This window comes from Coregonus lavaretus, assembly GCF_964263955.1.
Source record: "Coregonus lavaretus genome assembly, chromosome: 34".
Lineage (NCBI taxonomy): Eukaryota > Metazoa > Chordata > Actinopteri > Salmoniformes > Salmonidae > Coregonus > Coregonus lavaretus.
In genome coordinates, this window is record NC_140021.1 from 6,114,312 (window position 1) to 6,140,168 (window position 25,857).

A 25,857-nucleotide genomic window follows, 5' to 3' on the forward strand; every position below is an offset into this window, starting at 1 on the left:
CACGTCGGCCATGGAGAAGGAGAGGCCACAGTCCTTGGTAGTGGGCCTCATCAGTGGCACTGTGTTATCCTCAAAGCGGGCGAAGAAGGTGTTTAGCTTGTCTGGAAGCGAGACGTCGGCGATGTGGCTGGTTTTCCTTTTGTAGTCCGTGATTGTTTGTTTTGTTTTGTTTTAGTCATTTAGCAGACGCTCTTATCCAGAGCGACTTACAGGAGCAATTAGGGTTAAGTGCCTTGCTTAAGGGCACATCGACAGATTTTTCACCTAGTCGGCTCGGGGATTAGAACCAGCGACCTTTCGGTTACTGGCACAACGCTCTTACCCACTAAGCTACCTGCCGCCCATTGTCTGTAGACCTTGCCACATACGTCTCGTGTCTGAGCCGTTGAATTGCGACTCCACTTTGTCTCTATACTGATGTTTTGCCAGTTTAATTGCCTTGCGGAGTGAGTAGCTACACTGTTTGTATTCTGCCATATTCCCAGTCACCGTGCCATGGTTGAATGCGGTGGTTCGCGCTTTCAGATTTGCGCGAATGCTGCCATCAATCCCCCTCCTCTCTATTGACCTCTATCCCCCTCCTCTCTCCTGACCTCTATCCCCCTCCTCTCTCCTGACCCTCTATCCCCCCTCCTCTCTCCTGACAACCCCCCCCCCCCCCCCTCCTCTCTGCTGGGAACAGAGCCAGTCAATTATTACTGCAGCACGTTAAGCCCGGGGCCACACCCCTCTCTCCGCCGTGTCACATTCCCATGGCCACCAACGCCAAGCGACCAACCGAACGACTGGGCCAACCAGCCACAATGCTCTATCATCTTTTTCCATGGGACGTACTGACTAATCTGTCTAAATCCAGCCCAGGGCTCAAACTGTACTAAGTAGATTGGTTTCTCTCCAGTTTTTGTCCAACAGAGTTTGCTGGAAGCTGCAGAACAGAGTCTCTGGAGACAAAACAGTAAATATATAGGACAGGACAGATTTATACAGAGTGACGGATGATGTCTGCTTAGAAGGTAAACGTCAAGTTGGCCCCAAAAGCTCTGTCTCTAGACGTGGTGGGGGTGGGGTGTTTTTCAATGTAAACAGACAGTATTAGGTCTAAGGGGAGTTTATTACAATACTGTTAAAAGCAGAGTGAATTCCATAGTCTTTAATTATGTTAAGATCAGAGAATACGGGAAATAAAAGGAAGAGCCATGCATATAGATGAGCTTGCTAAACTATATTGTCAGCATTAGGGACTTCTAGTAGAACAATACCATTAATGTCCTCCCATCCTGTAAACTGGTGAATTTGTATAAGGAAAGGTCATTGAGTCAGCGTGATAAAAACAACCTCAAGCCAACTTTGCTTTTATGGGCAAACCCCACAAAGTATTTTTCATCTGTCAAAAAGATCCGGTCTTAGTATGACTCCCCGATAAAATAAAGGTTAAATAAATAAAATAAAGAAATGTCAGTTAGACTAACTTTGATAAATGAAGGTCCTGCCGCCTCTGACCACCCCATCCCTATCTCTGGTGAACTCTGCCACACACACACACACACACACACACACACACACACACACACACACACACACACACACACACACACACACACACACACACACACACACACACACACACACACACACATACACACACACACACACACCAACCCATCCCCACACACACACTGACCCATCCCCACACACACAACAACCCAATTACCTCCTAAACTCCTCTCCCCAACCAGCGAAACACACCCACCTCCACCATGCAGGTGTAGTCGGACCCATCAAACCCCTCCACTCACCTCCACCATGCAGGTGTAGTCAGACCCATCAAACCCCTCCACTCACCTCCACCATGCAGGTGTAGTCAGACCCATCAAACCCCTCCACTCACCTCCACCATGCAGGTGTAGTCGGACCCATCAAACCCCTCCACTCACCTCCACCATGCAGGTGTAGTCAGACCCATCAAACCCCTCCACTCACCTCCACCATGCAGGTGTAGTCGGACCCATCAAACCCCTCCACTCACCTCCACCATGCAGGTGTAGTCGCAGCCATCGAGCAGGGTGACCTTGCACTGCATGTTCCTATAGCTGCGGACGCTCCGTCCTCCACCGGGGGACCTGGACAGCTTACTGGTGGATGACCTGTACGAGGCCCTGTCCTCCTCCACCTGCGATGGCTCCAGCTGATTCCCCTGTGGGACCACGCCTCCCTCCGCTCCCTCACCGTTCTGGACAGGGGGGGGTTTACGTTTTAACACAGCACCGTGATGGGAATGTTAAAGTGGTATGATTATGATATTATGTTTGTTTTGGACCAAACAGGTTGTTACACGAATGGTCAAGTGGAATAAATAGTTGGTGGGCAAGATGAATCTGACGGGAATGTTAAGAGAAAATATTTGGAGACTTGTTTATTATCGTGTGGCTGTTTGATATTGTATCAAACGTTTCTGTGATTCAGCCATTTAAATCGAATATAAAGCCTTTTCCTAATTCACTTCCTGTATGACGATGACGGTGCATATTTTGTGGGTGTGGCTAACCTGCTGCTTCCTGACGGGCGTGCTGTGGGCGGCGGCCAGGGGGAAAGAGTCCACCTCCAGGTGTGAAGCCGCACTGGCCTCCTGATGGTCCGCGCTAGATTCTGAATTTGGTTCTGTCGTCATGGCGATTCACCCTACAACACAGGAAATAAATACACACAACATGAGATGGGAGAATTTGGACTGAGACTGAAAAAATAAGTCAAATTCAACACAAGACAACAGGTCCAATACATGCCCTTATACATGTGCACATGTCCAACTACAACTCAAATCTAACTAATTTAAAAGGATACGCTATAATAATACACTCCCTGAATACTTTGTGCATAGCTTCAAAATGACAGCTTACACTCTTAGTATAGGAGAACCCTTTTTAGAACCCTTTTTGGTTCCAGGTAGAACCCTTTTGGTTCCAAGTAGAACCCTTTCGGGTTCCATATATAAACCTTTCCACAGAGGGTTCTACCTGGAACCAAAAAGGGTTCTACCTGGAACCAAAAAGGATTCTCCTATGGGGACAGCCGAAGAACCCTTTTGGAAACCTTTTTTCTAAGAGTGTACTGCAATGCAGGGATATTATCATATTTACAACCACCCCATCGTCCATCTGAAGAGCACTTCCTTATATGTGTCAAAAGATTAATATGGGATCAATCAAGAATAACCTGCATAGCAATTAAGTACAATTCCTCACTGCCAACGCCAAACATACCTAGGGCAACTGCCATGATAAGAAACACTTGATGTGAAAGTCAGCATTGATTTGACTACTGATGTATTTGACATAGCTTCAAGGTTGAAACAGAGGTGACACTACAGTCCTTCTCTCCATAATAAGCTTATTTGAGACAGCAGTGATTCAACTGTGATTAAATGATTGAAGAGTTGTGAGAAACTCACAGTCGTCCCCACATTAATATATCTCAATGTCTCATTGTAACAGTCCATCAGTTTTCCCCAAGTGCCTTTCAAATTGAAATAAAGTAAAGTGTAACTGGCAACTACAGCAGTCTAGTACAATTTACAGCACTATATTTTGATACGCAAAATGATGGCTCCCATTTCCCATCAGCAAATCATAAAAGGACTTAGACTTTGTGCATATGGATTCCCCTGAGGACAACTACTGGTCAAATAACTACTGGTCAAATATATTCAGCTGTCTTAAAGGACAAAGTAAGGTAAAAATATAAAATGCTTCTTTACAAAAACAAAACAAGAAAACACTACACTCCATTTCAGTTAATTTGCTCATCATTTGACACCATATCAACAACCTATTATAATCTAATAATTCCTACGTGCTAACTCCACATTAATCACTGTGAATATGTATTAATGTCATTAATGACGTATCCATGCTGTAATGAATCTGTGATACATCCTAGTAGTAAGGAAACGGAAACGTTAGTATGTCAACTTTAGCCTGCATGGCTGGAGGTGTTTGGCCGGAGTAGTGTGGCCTTCACACACACACACGCGCTCTAGTTCCACCAGTGTTTACTCCACAACATGGGACAGAAATATACAATTCAAACCATTTCTCTTAACTCCCGGATGTTTTCCAAATGATCCCACGATGAACCAAATATTTTAGTTTTTTACTCAGTTTCAACAAATATTTTAGTCACAGTGTCAAATATCAGACAGGCCCAGGTACATACTGTTTTCCTGTTTTGTTAAAGTTGAGGTGAAGACACTCACACACAATCACACACACACACACACATTTGCATGTACTTAAACACAGACACGCACATAAACATGCACATGCACATGCACACACACAGAAACATTAAAGGTAAAAATGCTGATGCATGCACACACCCCCAACCACCCAGTGCCACTACAACCCATGGCAGCCAGAGTATACAGGGTTCAGATATGGACCACACCCCATCAGCTACTACTGAAACAGGCAGTTACGAGCCATGTGCTTTACTGAGGAACCAAGTCAATGTTGCACTCAAGTTGTTTAACATTTTACGAAAACAAACTCTCAGCAACATGTCATGAACTGGCGTTGAACTCACTGCGTTCATTTCATAATGCATTAATTCAATTAATGCTCACCATTGCAAAACTATAGACACTACAAAGACTGTGAGGTCCACCCAGCTACACATCCCCTAGAGACAGTCATTTGAGAGCATTTCATTCCTCCTCATTCAACAGCAGGCTTACCCTAGCGGGGTTTGAAATGGGCTCTGTGGGCCGTAAGCCTGTGGAACATTCCCTTGGTTTAATCGACTATCTCTAATATAGGTCATTGTGCACTGTTGGCCAGGCAGAATGATGTCACACCATAAGCTCTCCCTCTGTTTATTCCAACCAAACAGGTGACAGATTAGAGGAAGCCAGCTAGAAGGACCCCGTTGGCACGGAAACCATTGGTAGGCAATAAAAACGCCAAAACCAAATACCAATCTCCAAAATGACTTTTAGTGTTTTTTCATATCGGAGATTCAGGACAAAGCTAATGGAAAAGCTGGAAGAGAAGGGACCTAGACTGGCTATGCCAAGAGGCGACATGAGTATGCCTGTGCAAATTAAAACGAAATGCTAGAGAAATATGCTAATTTCTGATTTAGATTAGAACACAGGCCTAATGCAAATTATAATCAACAATGCCTGGATAGAAATTAGAACAATGTAACTTTGCGGTGAGATTCTGGCCAAAACACATTAGCATTGATTTGTAAAGATGCTCTACCTGCCAGTGTGGATGTAATCAGATATTAGCATACAAATCACACAGCCTAATGCTAAAAATGCTCATAAGAATATGATCAATTTTTCTTTTTACTAGACAACGTTTCCCTGACATGCATAACCTTAGCTTCATTAGTCTAACGATGACTGCAAATATTGTATAATCTATTCCAATTTACATATAGAGAAAGAATGTGTCTTTTCTTGAAAACAATAAGCATATTTCTCCCTCTGAACATGACAGAAAATAGTCCATTGCCAAGGCGAAGGACTAAATGCCAGGGGATAATTCAAAGAGGTAAAAAGACTGTCCTTGAGCGGATAGAAGCTAATAGAATTGACGGCCACATTAAACCAGGGCATTAGACTTTGAAATGAACCGCTCCCAAATGTGGCCTGTTGTTTTGTGCTGATGGGGAATGGATATCTCTCCAAGGGTAAAAGTGGGGAGTAGAACATCATTTTTTGGTAACACTTTACAAATACGTTACCTTTATAAAGGGTTTTTAATTAGTTTATTGACTGTCAATCAAACACGTTTTACTCCTTGGCTACAACTGTGAGATGAGGAAGGACAGATGAGAAAATAGATTACCCAAAAGCTCCTGCCAATGACACCAAAGAGAAACAAACAGGGAGCATAGAGAGCGGAGACGCTTGTTGTCAGATGAGGCATGGATGAGGAGAGAGTAATGGACTAGAGATACGATAAAGCCATGCGCTCTCACTAATCTGGAGGATTTCTCTTGATGAGTAGAAACTCTGTTGCCCCCCTCCCCAACACGCCCAGCTACAGCAACATAATCATATTCATCTGCTGTAGAAGTAGTGATGAGTCTGCTGTAGAAGTAGTGATGAGTCTGCTGTAGAAGTAGTGATGAGTCTGCTGTAGAAGTAGTGATGAGTCTGCTGTAGAAGTAGTGATGAGTCTGCTGTAGAAGTAGTGATGAGTCTGCTGTAGAAGTAGTGATGAGTCTGCTGTAGAAGTAGTGATGAGTCTGCTGTAGAAGTAGTGATGAGTCTGTATTATGAATCTACTATAGGAGTAGTGATGAGTCTGCTGTAGGAGTAATGATGAGTCTGCTGTAGAAGTAGTGATGAGTCTGCTGTAGAAGTAGTGATGAGTCTGTATTATGAATCTACTATAGGAGTAGTGATGAGTCTGCTGTAGGAGTAATGATGAGTCTGTATTATTCATAATAATAATAATAATATGCCATTTAGCAGACGCTTTTTTGACTTACAGTCATGCGTGCATACATTTTTGTGTATGGGTGGTCCCGGGGATCGAACCCACTACCTTGGCGTTACAAGCGCCGTGCTCTACCAGCTGAGCTACAGAGGACCACATTCATCATACAGTATGTTCCCCACTCATCCCATGACTCATGTCTAATGGGTCACTGGCTGGTTAACTCATCCAGGCCCAGAAAGACTCGACACTGCTTCACCACCAAGCAAGCCCTGTGAAGCAACAGCCAGCAACTCTACAGACCCTCTCTAATGTAATCGGGGAACTGTGGTTAATAGAAATGCTATGTGTTATACACTACATGGCCAAAAGTATGTGCTCGTCAAACATCTCATTCCAAAATCATGGGCATTAATATGGAGTTGGTCCCTCCTTTGCTGCTATAACAGCCTCCACTCTTCTGGGAAGGCTTTCCCCTAGATGTTGGAACATTGCTGCGGGGACTTGCTTCCATTCAGCCACAAGAGCATTAGTGAGGTTGTGCACTGATGTTGGGCGATTAGGCATGGCTTGCGGTCGGAGTTCCAATTCATCCCAAAGGTTTTCGATGGGGTTGAGGTCAGGGCTCTGTGCAGGGCAGTCAAGTTCTTCCACACAGATCTCAACAAACCATTTCTGTTTGGCCTTCACATTGTGCACGGGGGCATTGTCATGCTGAAACAGGAAAGGGCCTTCCCCAAACTGTTGCCACATAGTTGGAAGCACAGAATCGTCTAGAATGTCATTGTATGCTGTAGTGTTAAGATTTCCCTTCATTGGAACTAAGGGGCCTAGCCCGAACCATTAAAAACAGCCCCAGACCATTATTCCTCCTCCACCAAACTTTACAGTTGGCACTATGCATTGGTGCAGGTAGCGTTCTCCTGGCATCCGCCAAACCTAGATTTGTCTGTCGGACTGCCAGTTGGTGAAGCATGATTCATCACTCCAGGGAACGCGTTTCCACTGCTCCAGAGTCCAATGGCGGTGAGCTTTACACCACTCCAGCCGACGCTTGGTATTGCGCATGGTGATCTTAGGCTTGTGTACGGCTGCTGGGCCATGGAAACCCATTTCATGAAGCTCCCGACGAACAGTTATTGTGCTGACGTTGCTTCCAGAGGCAGTTTGGAACTCGGAAGTGAATGTTGCAACTGAGGACAGACGATTTTTACACGCTACGCACTTCAGCAGTCGCCGGTCCCGTTCTGTGAGCTTGTGTGTCCTATCACTTCGCGGCTGAGCTGTTGATGCTCCTAGACGTTTCTACTTCACAATAACAGCACTTACAGTTGACTGGGGCAGCTTTAGCGGTGCAGAAATTTGACGAAATGACTTGTTGGAAAGGTGGCATCCTATAACGGTGCCACGTTGACAGTCACTGAGCTCTTCAGTACGGGCCATTCTACTGCCAATGTTTGTCTATGGAGATTGCATGGCTGTGTGCTCGATTTTATACACCTGTCAGCAACGGGTGTGGCTGAAATAGCCGAATCCACTAATTTGAAGGCGTGTCCACATACTTTTCTATATATAGTCTTTATAGCCATACTGAAAATTGGACTTAGCCAGTTCAATCTCTCACTTTTACCAGTCTTAACTGGACGGTTTTGTTGGAGCCCATCGTTATATTCTTATTTTTAACCAATGGGTAGGCTTTTTCCTCACTGCCAGAGTGTAGAATTTAAAAGAGATTCCTAGAGGCCTGTGGGTAAGAATCAGTGATACAATGGCCATTGTCCATACTAGCATACCATGCACACTTGGAATAAGCAATGTATTGGGCTTGCATTCTAAGTTATATGCCAGTGCTGTTATTGGAACAGACCAAGTTATGTTTCATTGCGAAAGGTCCACTGTTGTATTGGAACAGAGCCTGCTGTGTAGTGTATGTGATTTAAATAATTGAAATCATTTGGTGTTTGAATTGGGAATGACTCTGAGCACTTGCTGTTTCAAGCTGGTCGGTCTCTTGAACAGGTTGACTCCGATAAAACAGTGAGCCACAATCATCTCCCTCTCCTGTCAAACTTGTTTGATGTTTGCCTCTGCCTCAGTGTGATGCTATCTTTGTTTGGGGAACTATAGAGTTGATTTTGCTTTACGGAGACTAAACACGACCAGGGTCAAAGAGGGCGAGAGACACAGCAGCCCAGATATGAAAGGATAATAAGAGAGGGAGGGGCCAGGGAGGGAGATAACGTTTGAGCGAGTTTGAGATAGAGCGAGTGAGTGAGATAGAGAAGAATAAAGCTTACAAACGCTGAGGACAATCTCATCTCAATCGCGTTTTTACTCCATATCAAACAAATCCGGGCAAACAGGAAGAAGGCAACAGCTTGGTTTCCTTTCTTTTCCCTCCCCCTCTCGTTTCTTTCAGAAATCTAAAAATATCCCCCAGCATGCTCCGCTTCTCAGAGGCTGATGGGTAATGACAGGAGCCGCTACGAGCACTCCGCCAGAGGGGATGTTGGGAAATGCTCTGAGAGCCCCACTGACCCCTGGAGAGAGATAAATGGGGTGTGTCCCAATCCTTTAACATAGGTGGGCCTGTCCCAATCCTCTAGCATAAGATTGTCTTTCCCCATGTCACCTTTCTTCCATGGAGGGTCAGGGATTAAATCAGGCACTAAGAGTTAAAGAGATAGCGCAAGATTTTGCCAATTAAATTAGGGCTGGGCTATATGGCCCAAATATCATATCACTGTATTTAAAAAGAAAAGGACAGTATGACAGTATTTTATGTTTTTGAATAATACAAGTTCTACATTCTAAGTGATTTCAATGGGTCTTTATCCATTCTGATTGTTTTATACTGTTCAATTCAACTTCAACCCAAAATAATTTTCTGCATTTCCCGCACTCATTTGAGATAATTTTCACTCTGCCATGTAGGGCTGCACAAAATGAGAAAACAAGCGAGGCCTTATTTTTAACCAAATGTTGCAATTGCGATTTGTCTTCCGATTTAGAGCAAAACACTTCGGTGAACTGTTGGAATCATGGAAATAGAATGATTATTCAAATTCTATAGTTAGAATATAATAGTGGGCACTTTGAATATAGTGTTGTTTGACTTGACAATGAATGAAAATGCCAGGGAGGAGTTATTGTGACAGGTTAGCAACCAAAGTGTTGATAAGTGTTTCCTAGGAGACCCTATAATCTTTGGCTACATTGATTGTTTTCTCTTAGCTACTTCATGTAGCTAACATATTCATACTTCGCATATTCCTCTTTGATTTTGAAGATACTGTTGCACAAACAGCATGCTGATTTAGGTATACACCATCACTGGAATTATCAGACTGTATAGCTAATTGTGTTTGCTCTGACTCAGTACATTTATTAGCTAGCTAGCTAGCTAGCTAGCCAGCTAACTAGCATTTTAGCATTAGTGGCTAACAAGATTTAGGCCCAACTTGCTAAGAAAAGACAAACTAGCTGTTTGCAGATGTAAGAAACACAAATTAATAGTGTAATTATAGACAGCTAGTGGATTTATATTACGCAAAGTGAAAACAGCATCATTGTCATCAATATTGTTGCATGTGCTGTATTGACCATGCAGACTGAACGCAAGTGTCAGGTCGAGGAACAACAAATGCGCTCTTTGAGTGACAGGGGGCGGGGCTAGGTCTGTGTGGAAAGCGGCATGGAGAGAGAGAGAGAGATCGGAGAGAGATGACTCAAGTAGCGAAGTAAACTATAAAAATGGACGTTACACACACACATATCACATCTAACAAACCAAACATTCAAATACCGTTATACAAGGTGAAGTAAAAACCAAAACCGGTCCGTGCATCAATACCGGTATATCGTAAAATACGGTATACCGCCCTGCCCTAAATTAAGTCCTTTATTTGTATTTTTTTGCCAATTAAGCCCTTTTTCTACTAACCAGAGTCAGATGAACATGAATAAAACATTTATCTGTATATGAAGGAATTTTAAGGTAGTTCCATGAGCCATTGCTAACTAGCATTTAGAGCAATCACTGGGAGTCTACTGGTACAGCTAACAGATGGTATCCAAGGACCTTTAAGACTGTTAGGCTAGGAGCCCTATTCAATCAAACCCAGGTATGCCTTCCTTGTTTCTGACTGAACAGTGTAATGCACAAAAAAATACTACTAAGTAAAGAATGTTTAATTTACATAGTGTAAGTCAGGGGACTCCAACCTTTTCTAGCATGAGAGCTACTTTTTTTTAAATGAAACATGTCTTCCCGGGTCCTTGGTATACAAGAGATGTGTTTTCTGTCAATATACCTGGTAAAAGAATGGTTAATAAACAGTATTTGGTATGACAGGCCCCATAAAATGATATTTTGTGTTTTCCCAAATTCTGTTTCTCAGTTTTATTTTTCCTGGTTTGGGATTTTTGTCAGTTTTTTACTCTCAATATTACCAATTATTCATATAGGACAACGAAAATTGATGTTCTGAGTCCATGTCAATGCTTAAATCACTTCAGAAGACAATTTTTTAGGTCTGAAAACTAATGATTTTTTATGTAATTCCCCTTTAATTGTGCATCTAGCAGGAGAGGAATGTGTCTAGCCATGTTTCTGCTGTTAGGCCTATTGCTGCAGCACCTCATGGCTGAATTTGCTAATTGATATAAATAATCATGATATAGTTCTGTCAGGTAAGTCTTAAACATTTAATTGATAAGTCTTTCTGTCTACCCACAAGATGGTTATCATTAGCATTGCTAATTGGCTACATACGGATTGATAGAGAAAAGCGCGCACCAAACAGACAGGGTCAATATTGCTGGAAATGAATTGGCAGATATTGTGTTACGTTTGGCTTTAGTGGCTAACCAGGGGTGGGATCATGTTAATGTGGCTTTGATTGGGTGGAGCTTGGAGCTGGAGCCTGGAGCTTTATGTTTATGACAGTTTGTGAACACAAAAATATGCATGTACTTTCAGAATTGACTGGCGAGCTACTCATTGTTGGGCTGCGAGCTAATGGTAGCTTGCAATCTACCTGTTGGAGACGCCTGGTGTAAGTCAACTACTAAAAAATGCTTTCTCCCTGTTGCAAGGACATTCTTCTCTTCCCCTTATTACTACTGTAAGTTTAATGGAATAGGACCCTGGGTTCTAGGCTAATCTTAAAAGGATGGCCTCCATTCATAGCAAGAAAATTCCACTCTTGAGAAAATATGTTTTTTATGTGTTCATTACACTTTTTTATGTGTTCACTACTACTCAGTTATACAAGGTTTGCTGACATTGCTTCAGTCTAAATGATACTGTCCAATTACAACATACGTAAGATGCAGCACTGAAGAGATGTCATACAACATGTAGGCTACTGTGCACCACATTTCCATAAAATAGAATCACTATTGTTACACCGTGATAAAATGAGCCTGAAAAATAAATGACAAAGGGGGCCATTGCTGTGGCAGTTACTATAGCAGTTACTATGGCAGTTACTATGGCAGTTACTATGGCAGTTACTATAGCAGTTACTATGGCAGTTACTATGGTAGTTACTATGGTAGTTACTATAGCAGTTACTATAGCAGTTACTATGGCAGTTACTATGGTAGTTACTATAGCAGTTACTATAGCAGTTACTATAGCAGTTACTATGGTAGTTACTATGGTAGTTACTATAGCAGTTACTATAGCAGTTACTATAGCAGTTACTATAGCAGTTACTATAGCAGTTACTATGGCAGTTACTATGGTAGTTACTATAGCAGTTACTATAGCAGTTACTATAGCAGTTACTATAGCAGTTACTATGGTAGTTACTATAGCAGTTACTATGGTAGTTACTATAGCAGTTACTATGGTAGTTACTATAGCAGTTACTATAGCAGTTACTATAGCAGTTACTATGGCAGTTACTATAGCAGTTACTATAGCAGTTACTATGGCAGTTACTATGGTAGTTACTATGGTAGTTACTATAGCAGTTACTATAGCAGTTACTATAGCAGTTACTATGGTAGTTACTACAGCAGTTACTATAGCAGTTACTATAGCAGTTACTATGGTAGTTACTATAGCAGTTACTATAGCAGTTATTATGGTAGTTACTATAGCAGTTACTATAGCAGTTACTATGGCAGTTACTATAGCAGTTACTATAGCAGTTACTATAGCAGTTACTATAGCAGTTACTATAGCAGTTACTATGGCAGTTACTATAGCAGTTACTATAGCAGTTACTATAGCAGTTACTATGGTAGTTACTATAGCAGTTACTATAGCAGTTACTATAGCGGTTACTATAGCGGTTACTATGGTAGTTACTATGGCAGTTACTATGGTAGTTACTATAGCAGTTACTACAGCAGTTACTATAGCAGTTACTATGGTAGTTACTATAGCAGTTACTATGGTAGTTACTATGGCAGTTACTATAGCAGTTACTATAGCAGTTACTATGGTAGTTACTATAGCAGTTACTATAGCAGTTACTATAGCAGTTACTATAGCAGTTACTATGGTAGTTACTATGGTAGTTACTATGGCAGTTACTATAGCAGTTACTATGGCAGTTACTATGGTAGTTACTATGGTAGTTACTATAGCAGTTACTATAGCAGTTACTATGGCAGTTACTATGGTAGTTACTATAGCAGTTACTATAGCAGTTACTATAGCAGTTACTATGGTAGTTACTATGGTAGTTACTATAGCAGTTACTATAGCAGTTACTATAGCAGTTACTATAGCAGTTACTATAGCAGTTACTATGGCAGTTACTATGGTAGTTACTATAGCAGTTACTATAGCAGTTACTATAGCAGTTACTATAGCAGTTACTATGGTAGTTACTATAGCAGTTACTATGGTAGTTACTATAGCAGTTACTATGGTAGTTACTATAGCAGTTACTATAGCAGTTACTATAGCAGTTACTATGGCAGTTACTATAGCAGTTACTATAGCAGTTACTATGGCAGTTACTATGGTAGTTACTATGGTAGTTACTATAGCAGTTACTATAGCAGTTACTATAGCAGTTACTATGGTAGTTACTACAGCAGTTACTATAGCAGTTACTATAGCAGTTACTATAGCAGTTACTATGGTAGTTACTATAGCAGTTACTATAGCAGTTATTATGGTAGTTACTATAGCAGTTACTATAGCAGTTACTATGGCAGTTACTATAGCAGTTACTATAGCAGTTACTATAGCAGTTACTATAGCAGTTACTATAGCAGTTACTATGGCAGTTACTATAGCAGTTACTATAGCAGTTACTATAGCAGTTACTATGGTAGTTACTATAGCAGTTACTACAGCAGTTACTATAGCGGTTACTATAGCGGTTACTATGGTAGTTACTATGGCAGTTACTATGGTAGTTACTATAGCAGTTACTACAGCAGTTACTATAGCAGTTACTATGGTAGTTACTATAGCAGTTACTATGGTAGTTACTATGGCAGTTACTATAGCAGTTACTATAGCAGTTACTATGGTAGTTACTATAGCAGTTACTATAGCAGTTACTATAGCAGTTACTATAGCAGTTACTATGGTAGTTACTATGGTAGTTACTATGGTAGTTACTATAGCAGTTACTATAGCAGTTACTGTATCAGTTACTATAGCAGTTACTATAGCAGTTACTATAGCAGTTACTATGGCAGTTACTATGGCAGTTACTATAGCAGTTACTATAGCAGTTACTATAGCAGTTACTATAGCAGTTACTATGGTAGTTACTATGGTAGTTACTATAGCAGTTACTATAGCAGTTACTATAGCAGTTACTATAGCAGTTACTATAGCAGTTACTATGGCAGTTACTATGGTAGTTACTATAGCAGTTACTATAGCAGTTACTATGGTAGTTACTATAGCAGTTACTATGGCAGTTACTATGGTAGTTACTATAGCAGTTACTATAGCAGTTACTATGGTAGTTACTATAGCAGTTACTATAGCAGTTACTATGGCAGTTACTATAGCAGTTACTATGGCAGTTACTATAGCAGTTACTATGGCAGTTACTATAGCAGTTACTATGGTAGTTACTATAGCAGTTACTATAGCAGTTACTATAGCAGTTACTATGGCAGTTACTATGGTAGTTACTATAGCAGTTACTATGGTAGTTACTATGGCAGTTACTATGGTAGTTACTATAGCAGTTACTATAGCAGTTACTATAGCAGTTACTATGGTAGTTACTATGGCAGTTACTATGGTAGTTACTATGGCAGTTACTATGGTAGTTACTATAGCAGTTACTATGGTAGTTACTATGGTAGTTACTATGGTAGTTACTATAGCAGTTACTATAGCAGTTACTATAGCAGTTACTATAGCAGTTACTATAGCAGTTACTATAGCAGTTACTATGGCAGTTACTATGGTAATTACTATAGCAGTTACTATAGCAGTTACTATGGCAGTTACTATGGTAGTTACTATAGCAGTTACTATAGCAGTTACTATAGCAGTTACTATAGCAGTTACTATGGCAGTTACTATGGTAGTTACTATGGCAGTTACTATGGTAGTTACTATAGCATTTACTATGGTAGTTACTATAGCAGTTACTATAGCAGTTACTATAGCAGTTACTATAGCAGTTACTATGGCAGTTACTATAGCAGTTACTATAGCAGTTACTATAGCAGTTACTATGGCAGTTACTATAGCAGTTACTATGGTAGTTACTATAGCAGTTACTATGGTAGTTACTATAGCAGTTACTATGGCAGTTACTATGGTAGTTACTATAGCAGTTACTATGGTAGTTACTATAGCAGTTACTATGGTAGTTACTATGGTAGTTACTACAGCAGTTACTATGGCAGTTACTATGGTAGTTACTATAGCAGTTACTATAGCAGTTACTATGGCAGTTACTATGGTAGTTACTATAGCAGTTACTATGGCAGTTACTATGGTAGTTACTATAGCAGTTACTATAGCAGTTACTATGGCAGTTACTATGGCAGCGTTACAGATAGTCCAGGCTAAACAGAGGGGGCTGCAGCCCAATTTAGGGCCAGCACAGCAGTCTTCTGTTGGATTAATATTGCAACAGCAGAGTCAGACATTACTGCCGAACAAGAAAATAGAACAAACAAGAAAGATCACGTCACCCATGAAGGTCAGGAAATCCTTTCTGATACAAGGAAATTATAATCATAAAATGTTGTAAATGTAGGCCTACTTCATTTTTGCTACAAAAATCATGAAAATGTTACATTTCTCTACGTTCGTAGTAAGCAGAAATATTAATTATTCAAGCCATCATTTCAAGGTCATTTATTTCTCAGAGAGGAGTAAAAATGTACTAGACAAAGGAGCAGATATTTCAACCAGAATTAATCAACTTTCATGGCCAATGAAGTAAGACGAAAACCAACAATGATCAGAGGGGGAAAGCCAAGAGAATTTCACCACAGAGAAAAAACCCAGTAGTTCCATGAAAAATAACATGTTATCTAAAACAAATGGGTAGCTTCTTCAACCTCTGGTGGAAACTGATGTATGGTATTTTACACACAAGCCCCTTGCTAAAGACCCAGTGGAAAATGTCTCTCTGGGCTACCATTGCGTCATGAATGATTCTCTCTCTCTGTCTCTCTGTCTCTGTCTCTGTCTCTGTCTCTCTGTCTCTGTCTCTGTCTCTCTGTCTCTGTCTCTGTCTCTCTCTCTCTCTCTCTGTCTCTGTCTCTCTCTCTCTCTCTCTCTCTCTCTCTCTCTCTCTCTCTCTCTCTCTCTCTCTCTCTCCCCCCCCCCCCCCCCCCCCCTTTACATCCCTATTTTTCTCCCTCTATCTCTCTATCTCAACCATTGGGGCCTATAATTAGCGAGGCTGTCAATACAGGCCGGGTTGGGCACAGCTGTGCAGAGAATTCCTGTGTGTACTGGGATCTGTTACAAAACGATCTATAGTCTGTGACTCAGCCCAGCTAAACAATCGCCGGTGAGCGGCCTTCTCACCACTCACACCTGGAATGCAGACAGCTGTTTGAAAAAGATGGCCGCTCTGACCTTTACCGACATACCGGCTTACTGTATCCGGAGTGTACTCATGAAAAGTCTGTCTCTCTGTCTGAGGCCCTGTGGGACTCTTCTAGAGAGCATATAGCATCAAACAATGGGCTGTCTCCTAGTCAGACAGAGCTGGGTTCGTTCAAATACTCAAGCTGTGTTTGATTGAGTTAGTCTGGTGAAATGTAATCTATGGAATAGTTCCAGAAGTGTAAACCTCTCCCATTTGGCACTCCAGGAAGTCTCAATCAAATGCTCAACGTATCTAAAAGAAAACAAACAATATTTTAACCCAGATATGTCCTCTAGTTTTGACTACACCTCCTCTTAATGGACAGTATTACCTTTGAATAAGCCACACAGTGTCACCTCTCCTCTGACTAGATAGCATCTGAACCCTTCTTCTCCTATCTCTATTCACAGCACAGAGAGTACCAACAGACTATGTCCCCTCATCAAATAGGATTTTATCTTACACTTGCTTCCTCCACCTTGCTGTTCTCCCTTGAATTACTCCCAAAGGCCCAGATTGTCACCTTCAATTTGATTGCTTTCTTCCCCCGTATGGCATCTCCCTTAATCTTCCCCTTCCACTAATGGTGCCAGTGGGCCAGCATTGAGCCGGCAGAGTTCAGAGAGCCGCTCCAGACAATTACCCAGTTCACCGCAGCAGCTGGTCCTCTTTACCAAAGAGCCCTTCAATTTAACCAGCCAGCAGCCCACAGAGAGGCAGGATTTTACCCCAGACCGCCCAGGGAGAGAGGGGGGAAAGTGTACAGTTGAATAGACTCCCTGGGGGGAGTTGATGTACGTCATGGATTCTGTCTGTCACAACGCGCTGTATCAAGTACGGAAATCCAGAGAGGACATATGAATAAAACAAATATTCCTTCGTTATGTCGAGATCACAACTTACTTATCTCACGATCACTACATAACAAAAGTTGTTTTGTCGAGATCACAAGATCAACTCTATAAATAGGAGTGCCGTGTTGCTGGTAGACTGCCAGTCTGGCTGAGACGGCAGAGCCCACGGTGGACCAGCGCATACGCTTTTATTGCTGCACTAAGAGATGGTAGGCTACATTTCATGCTAACATCATGCTTTCATTTGTGTTTGGAGCTTATTATCAGTTTATAAGTTAGAAAGTTAGCAAGGTAAATGTCCCTTACCTTGAGCTAAGAGCTGGTGGGGGGAGCTAAGAGCTCGTGGGGCATTTAAACCATGAACTATGCCTGACAGGCAGCACTGTCTCCCAGGCTGTGTGCCACCCCCAAGACCACAGCCAATCGCATGAAAGCAACAACACAGCTAACTTGGCTAGTCTTATGAACGAGCAAGCGAGCTAGCTAGCTAGTTAGCTAGGTAGTCTTGTTAGCTAGATACCTAGCTAGCTAGCTACATTGTTATCTATGCTGTTTGTTGGCTTGCATAACTGATATGTGTATAATTTTACATTTTAGTCATTTAGCAGACGCTCTTATCCAGAGCGATTTACAGTTAGTGAGTGCATACATTTTTCATACTGGCCCCCCGTGGGAAACATACCCACAACCCTGGCGTTGCAAGCGCCATGCTCTACCAACTGAGCTACAGGAGACTTCATGTTTTATGGATAGTTTTTACATTTACAGTGGGTGGGCTCCATTCCTGACAGGCTGATCAGATTCAGTTTCAGCCTCAGAGGCTGATAAGCCAGGATTCTGCCTTGTAGGCTGTTTCATAGGTAAAGCTCCTTGCAGGCAGATTAGCAGTCAGTGCATTATGAACATGATCAAAAGTAGGTGTCACTTTTGTTATGTAGTGACCATGAGATAAATAAGTTGTGATCTCAACATAATGAGGGAATATTTTTTTTAATGAATATGTCCTCTTTGGACTTAATCAAGGCCTATCACAGAATAAACCTGTTTTGTGTAAGTAGGCAAAATAAGCCAAGGACAGATGGAAAAGAGTCTTGAGGGCAACATTGATCTGGACGGGAGAGAGGTTCAATCAGCTGACATGGTTTAGATGAGATCAATTATTATATGGCTCTCCCTGGTAGGTGGATTACACATTTTACGCTCCATCATTGATGACCCAAAACGACACTGGTCATGAATAAGGAATTAGTCCAATACTTGGTATCTACACAAACATGAATCACTTATTTCCTGAAATTAAGAGAATAGAATTGCAATTACAAAAACAACGTATTATGTTTTTACATTAGGTATCATTAAAAGAGTCAGCTACTGTAACCTAGTAACCCTACCCCATTGAAGGTGAAGCAAACAAGCCAGACACTGCAATAGCAGAGCATTTCATGTAGCCTAATATTGATGACATTAACATTATTGACCAGGCATGCATGCTCACCGCACTACCAAATGACCTCTTCAGAATAAACCCAAGGCCCTTCAATACCATTTCACTAATGAGAAATATGAATTATTCATTCAGGTCCATCTAAGTGAAAACAGATACCTGGTTAAGATGGCAAAAATAGGTATGATTATAAGATAGAAAAAAAATAGAATGATTGGATTTTAGATCCCAATTTATGTACTGATCTGATCTGCATATTGAGCTCAAACTGTTTTCCCCTTTGATAGATGTTCTCATCATTAAGAATGTATCCCATGGAATCTAAAGCAGGATCGCACCACATGGAGTTAGATGTTACAGTAATATCCACAGATCCACACAATTACAGAGGGTGCTTAAAGGCTGTCATTCAAAAATCTAGGACAGCTTCTCTGTATACTGTGAAGATTATAATCAATATAGCGCTATAGGCCTATATACTGTCAGAGTATTACTATCATAAATGGAGAATACAACCTCCAAAAACCTAGATACAACCTCTATAAAAACCTAGATAAAACCTCCAGAAACCTAGATACAAGCTCCAAAAACGCAAATACAACCTCCAAAAGCCTAGATACAACCTCTATAAAACCTTTGATAGCGCTTCAGATTAAGCACAGAATACAGTGGTTATAACATGGTATAAGAACAATAACAAGTTATATTCCTAGTTGTTACGGTAACGTAAAGGTTACTACCAAACCCTTACATAACCAGGGTTAAGTTCCTCTAAACTGCTTATGGTTCAACTCATAGGCTGTATCAGGGAAAGGAACGGCAGTGTTTTGTGAAAACCTCTGGGGAGAAACTGCACATATCTGTTTCAATGACATTTAATTATCCTGACGACAAAAGCAGCAGCGCACCTACAAGGCTTCCAGTGAAGGTCAATCAGGCCTACAACAGTGGTACAGGATTTGAACTGGGTCTGATTGTCTGGTCAAAGCCTGTGGCGCTGTCCATGGTGCCGTTGTGCTAAGACACACCTCCTTGAGTCACAAACAAGTGGATGCAGCAAGCTCTGCTAAGCCTAATTTACATCAAGCATGTCTGATCGTATAAATGAGTCTCCATGCAGTAATTGCAGTGATTGTATACTGTACTTACACTGCATAGCGGTAGCCTAAAACTATTCTGAACTATCTTGAATGAGATAAGGGTGCACAACTCGAACGCCTTTATCCTGTCATTGACAGAAATGCCCCAGTAGCTTCACTTTCTTCCTGCTTTGTTCTGAGAAGGCTGCTGCTCTGTGACTTGTTCCACTGTAGCCTACATCCAGTGACTGAAATACTCGACACAGGAGGCCAAAGCCAATTAACCATACTCAGCAAGGACACATGGCTGATTATCAACTGTTCACAATCCCACAAAGCTTTCCAAGAGTACACACTGGGAAACACCCAGGATGGGAAAATGTAAGAGATGTATACAAGGGTCCACAGACTGAGAAATCCAGACCAGTCAAGCAGTATCATTTGGCACCAGGTCCACTAACCCACCGCAGTAATAGCCTTCATATAACACACTATAAACCTTGTATGGTGTTTTTACTTTTGGTTATGGTAGGAGATTCTGTATGTGTGACATTCTCCCATGTAACCTTACACCTCTGCACAGTAGCAGTATTGTTGCAGTAGTCCGTAGTCAGCATAAAAACACTTTAAGCCATCCATCAAAGTCATAGGACATGGGGATGCGACACGTCCATTAGGGAAATGGAACCGATCCACTGCTCCTAGACTGAAGAGCTCTATACAAGGTTTAAAACGGCACTGCATGGCCATGCCACTTTCTACTATCAAAAAGCCTTATAACCGTTTAACATTTTGCTATATTAAAATGAAAGCTATTACGCTAATATTGACCAATGGTCGGCTGAACTCTAGCAAAGATAAAGGATATTGGGCAGGTATTAGTGAAAAGCACAACAGAACTCTGATCCAATATGCACATTAGTTTATTTCCTGTTTAACATCAACAGGCTTTGAGTGAGTCACCTTCTGAAGAGGTGTCACTCGTCAACAACACAACCCTACCATGCAGCTCACGTAAAGGAAGCCATGATAATCACTATTCTGTGGACCATACGTCCATGTCCGCTAATTGGAAAGAGTAAGTATTGGTATGGACTACCTCTTCAAATACGCTATGAAAATAAAGAAAGTTCCAGTTGACCTGCGACTTTAAACATTCCAAGCAGAGCGGTGAAGGCATTATCATAACATCCATCTCATTTCAAGTCAGTCATGGCATGTTCTTGTGCTGCAGTTTGCATTTTCTACATCATAAATCACAATCAAGTGATGATTAAAAAAAACAGACCAATGGTTTATTATGCATTTACACAAACAAGCACTGGCCTGTTTTTAACCCCTTTGTGGTGTCCCATAATGAAAGATGAGCCCAAAACAAAACACATCCAAAAATAGTAAACAATGGACAACTACACCTACATTTTCTGACCCATCTTGCACAATGCATCATCACCTGTGTCTGTAGCATCTGCTCTCACTCTCTAACCATGACGTGGGCTGAAAAACGCCCCATCAGATGGGTAAACCAGAGCAAAGCGGCCACAGAGGGCTCTCCTCTCCTCCTCTCTCCTCTCATGTCCTTTCTCCATCTACCGAACAGCCAGGCCACACCCACCGCATTGCAGAAGCACATCCCGAAAACTGAGACCGTAACTTCGGGATTGCAAGTCATAACTGTTATACGCCGGTGATATAGTCTAGTCTACCAATAACAAACCCGCTAGACGTTACGCATTACGCAATAGTAAAGAGCACACAAAAGCGTACAGCTCTCCAAACAGAATATAACTGACAACTGTTTGTCTGATGCGCAAGAATCCGTGCGTAATGGAATGATTAGGCCTAGACACTTTTGAACCAGTCGCTACTAGGCAGTAGGCATCGGGCGTTTTGATCACATGGACAAGATACAGTATTCGGAGGAAAATGAAACACATATACTACGCTACACAGCAGCCTATGCATGATTTCTCAAATTACAGTGTGGGACACTGGATACAAAGATTAAATAAAGATGATTTATATTCGTCGTAAAGGTTAATGTAGCTCTACACCTGAGCAGTGTTTGTTGGCGCAAGGAATCCGCCTCGTCACCTACTGTAAATGATGCGACGCCAGCACGTCACATTTTCAGATGAAAACCTCGATAACGAAACTATTTTCTCTCTTTCCACAATTATTGTGCGCCTATTGAATTCAACACATGACTCTCCATTCTGAAAGAGGGAGTTAGTAGCGTTTTACCGGGTATCCTATGTCCTCCAAAATCTCTGGTCTGAGGTGCAGTTCCTCCAAGCTTTAGCTGCAGACTCCGGTAAAGTCTCCCCTATGTCATCCTGCCACTGCCTACAGTAGCCAAACTAGCTTGCTACACTCTACACCGGGAAAAACGGAATTCTGGGATAGCCAAGGATGCCCACCTTATGACAAAACACGACCCACCCACAGATGGATAATACCGGGTGTAGAATTATACTATTATATGTGCGCAAAATCCCCCTCCTGCAATGGAGAGGTCCTAATAAAAAAAATAGGAGCTATCACACATTGGAAACTGACCTTGGGGAATACATAGCCTACTTATTCAAACATCTGTAATATTTTTAGACTACTATTATCTTGGAAACTGACCTTGGGGAATACATAGCCTATTTATTCAAACATCTGTAATATTTTTTGACTACTATTATCTATTATAGAAAAATAAAATAAAAAACATTTGCTTCAACTTATTTACATATTGTAGTGAATTCAAGGGGTAGCCCCAACCAGGACTTGAACCCAGGTGCAAAAACTGTCAAACCAACACCTTAATGCCAAGAGGTCCAATCTGCTTAACGAGGTTGCTAGATGTTAGGTTAACATCACTACATTACCCCCTTCCCTCAGGAGAGCGTTTCCCCATGCTTCTTTATACCAAGTCCCTCATGTGTACACACCTCCCCGATGGCCTCACGTGCACCATCCCGCTTCTGACACCAATGTAACCAATTCGGGAGTTAGCCCTGACCAGGCCTCAAACCCGGCTCCAGCGACTGTCAAGCCAACACCTTAACCGTTAAGCCAAGCGGTCCGATCTTCTTAACGAGGTTGCTAGGTGTTGAGTTAAGGTTGCTACAACACTGATACAACAAAACGTTCCATTACAGCAGGGTTTGGGATCATCACATTATTATGAGCTATTTGGTCAGGTGGTCCTATATGTTGCATAGTGCCACACCTCAAATCACAGCTGGGCATTGGGTGCTCCCATGTTGTAGCTTTTCTGTACAACACATGTATCCTTGAAGCTTTGTAATAAAAACAGCATCTGCCAGGGATCATGGTAAACAAATTGCTACAGCCTTAAAGCACTTTTATCTGTCTCTCAGGAAGCACTTGGTACAGTGGCGGCTGGTGACATAAAAGGTTGAGGAACAACATTTTGCTAAATAAAAAAAGAAGCTATTGGGATGACAATCTTTCCAGGTCCGAGCCACCGTCTATCCAAGACGCATAGAACGACACCACAGTTTAAACAGTCTATGACAACACAACTCATAACTACTACCTGAAACCATACACAACACACAAAATAGATAACATAATGTCTGTCTACTGTTATTGTGCAAAAGAGACCCTGAATCCTGACCTTCAGTTCAGTCTGATAAGGACCTTGAGGGGGCCATCTAGGGCCATTTCCCCATTCAGACAGATTGGCTTGATTCTGTTTGTGATATTCATTTATATGAAAATGCCCCTGAAAATACAATTATAATGCTCTGCAGACCTGAGTGCATTAGCTGACATGGTCTGATGCTACTAATGACCATTAGGACTAAACTATCAAATTATAAATGTTTAGACTCCTCAAAATGAAGATTCATAACAATATCGTTGGAGCAGATTGCTTAGATTAGAAGTTGAATTATGAAGCCAGCAAACATGATTAAACGTATAAACATTTCCGGTCATATTACCTCCTATTTTAATTTGAATATGCTACAAAGTTATAATAAAAAATAAAATAAAATGTATGACAAGCATATTACAGATGTAAAATCTAAATTTGATCACCCTGTTGAAGGAGAACTTGAAATGCAGGAACTTAAAAACGTGTAGTTGTATTTGAGGTTTAAAAAGGCTTTTAGACTTGATTTTCCCTTTAGAAAAATACACTAGATGACCAAAAGTATAGCCCGAATGCATGGCGGTGTGCTCGATTTTATACACCTGCCAGCAACGGGTGTGGCTGAAATAGCCGAATCCACAAATTTGAAGGGGTGTCCACATTCACTATATATACAAAAGCATGTGGACACCCTTTCAAATGATTGGATTCGGCTATTTCAGCCACACCCGTCGCTGACAGGTGTATAAAATCGAGCACACAGCCATGCAATCTCCATAGACAAACATTGGCAGTAGAATGGCCTTACTGAAGAGCTCAGTGACTTTCAACGTGGCACCGTCATAGGATGCCACCTTTTCAACAAGTCAGTTCGTCAAATTTCTGCCCTGCTAGAGCTTCCCTGGTCAACTGTAAGTGCTGTTATTGTGAAGTGGAAACGTCTAGGAGCAACAACGGTTCAGCCGGGAAGTGGTAGGCCACACAAGCTCACAGAACGGGACCGGCGACTTCTGAAGTGCGTAGCGCGTAAAAATCGTCTGTCCTCGGTTGCAACACTTACTATCAAGTTCCAAACTGGAATAATGGTCTGGGGCTGTTTTTCATGGTTCGGGCTAGGCCCCTTAGTTCCAGTGAAGGGAAATCTTAACGCTACAGCATACAATTACATTCTAGACGATTCTGTGCTTCCAACTTTGTGGCAACAGTTTGCGGAAGGCCCTTTCCTGTTTATGCATGAAAATGCCACCGTGCACAAAGTGGATGAGGCTGGTTTTAACATGGCCAGAACACGCCGACGTGGAAGGAATGTGATTGGGAAAAGAGCAACATTGAATGTCCCAGGCCAGAGGGGTGCCAACATCACAATGTGTGCCGCAATATCCTCTGAAGGATTGCTGTTACATAAACCACTAATTGGGCCATACAACACAGAGCGCCTCATTTCATTCATGGGTGACCTCTATGGAAGGCTTTCGCCAGGTGAAGAAAGAGTGCAAGTCAGAAGAAATATGAAATCCTGGGTGATTGTATGGGACAATGTGGCATTTCACCACTCCCATGCAGTCACAGAGTGGTTTGCAGCCCATCTCGGGATGGTGTCACTTTTCCTCCCCCTTACTCTCCCTTCCTCAACCCCATAGAATCATTATTTTCCTCATGGAGGTGGAAAGTTTATGACCACCATCCACATGATCAAATGTCACTCTTGGATGTAATGATTGCAGGTTGCCTGGACATCTCTGCAGAAGATTGCCAGGGATGGATCAGGCATGCAAAGAGATTCTTTCCCAGGTGTATTGCACGTGAGGCCATACGGTGTGATGTGGATGAGAAGTTGTGTCCCAATGCAGCAGACAGGGTTGACTAGCATTGTTATAGATCTGTTTCATTTGGACAATATGCTATGCATATTCATAGTGTGTATACACTTTTTGTTTGTTTAACAGTACTGGAATTATTTATTTTTGTGTATTTTGGAATTACTCTGCAAAAAGCAAAATACAGTAATTTGCAAAAATACAGTAAATTGTATTGAAGCATATTGCAGCCTTTCTGCTTTATTTCTTTACATATCTTGCAGGACATTCTATACAGTACAGGTTCACCAAACTTATTTTGTAAAAATGACTAATGGTTCATCTAAAAAAAATATGATATTAAAGACAAATTGACACATTTTCAAGTGGTAGCTGTTTTCAGAGTTTTGTAGGTCATGATACTATGAATGACAAAATGTGCATGTCGTGAGAGACTGTTATCTTTCATTTGGTAGAAAGATTTGCTTTTGAGACATGTAGGATGTGCATTGCCAAGTTGCATGTTGTTTTGATAACTGTATTTAGAGTTTTGCACATGTATCCGCAGTA

At 41.6% G+C, this 25,857-nt stretch overlaps 1 pseudogene across 1 annotated transcript in view; it reads right to left on the bottom strand.

Moving 5' to 3' along the window:
* The window catches only part of LOC311109255 (protein 4.1-like), a 54,561-nt pseudogene extending 51,893 nt beyond the window's left edge, over positions 1 to 2,668 (bottom strand). Inside the window, exons 1-2 of the transcript in view lie at positions 2,546 to 2,668; positions 2,027 to 2,230 (exon numbers count right to left, since the gene is read on the bottom strand). The product of the transcript in view is annotated as a protein 4.1-like (transcript). The remainder of the gene's footprint in view (positions 1 to 2,026; positions 2,231 to 2,545) is intronic.
* Positions 2,669 to 25,857: the final 23,189 nt, after the last annotated feature.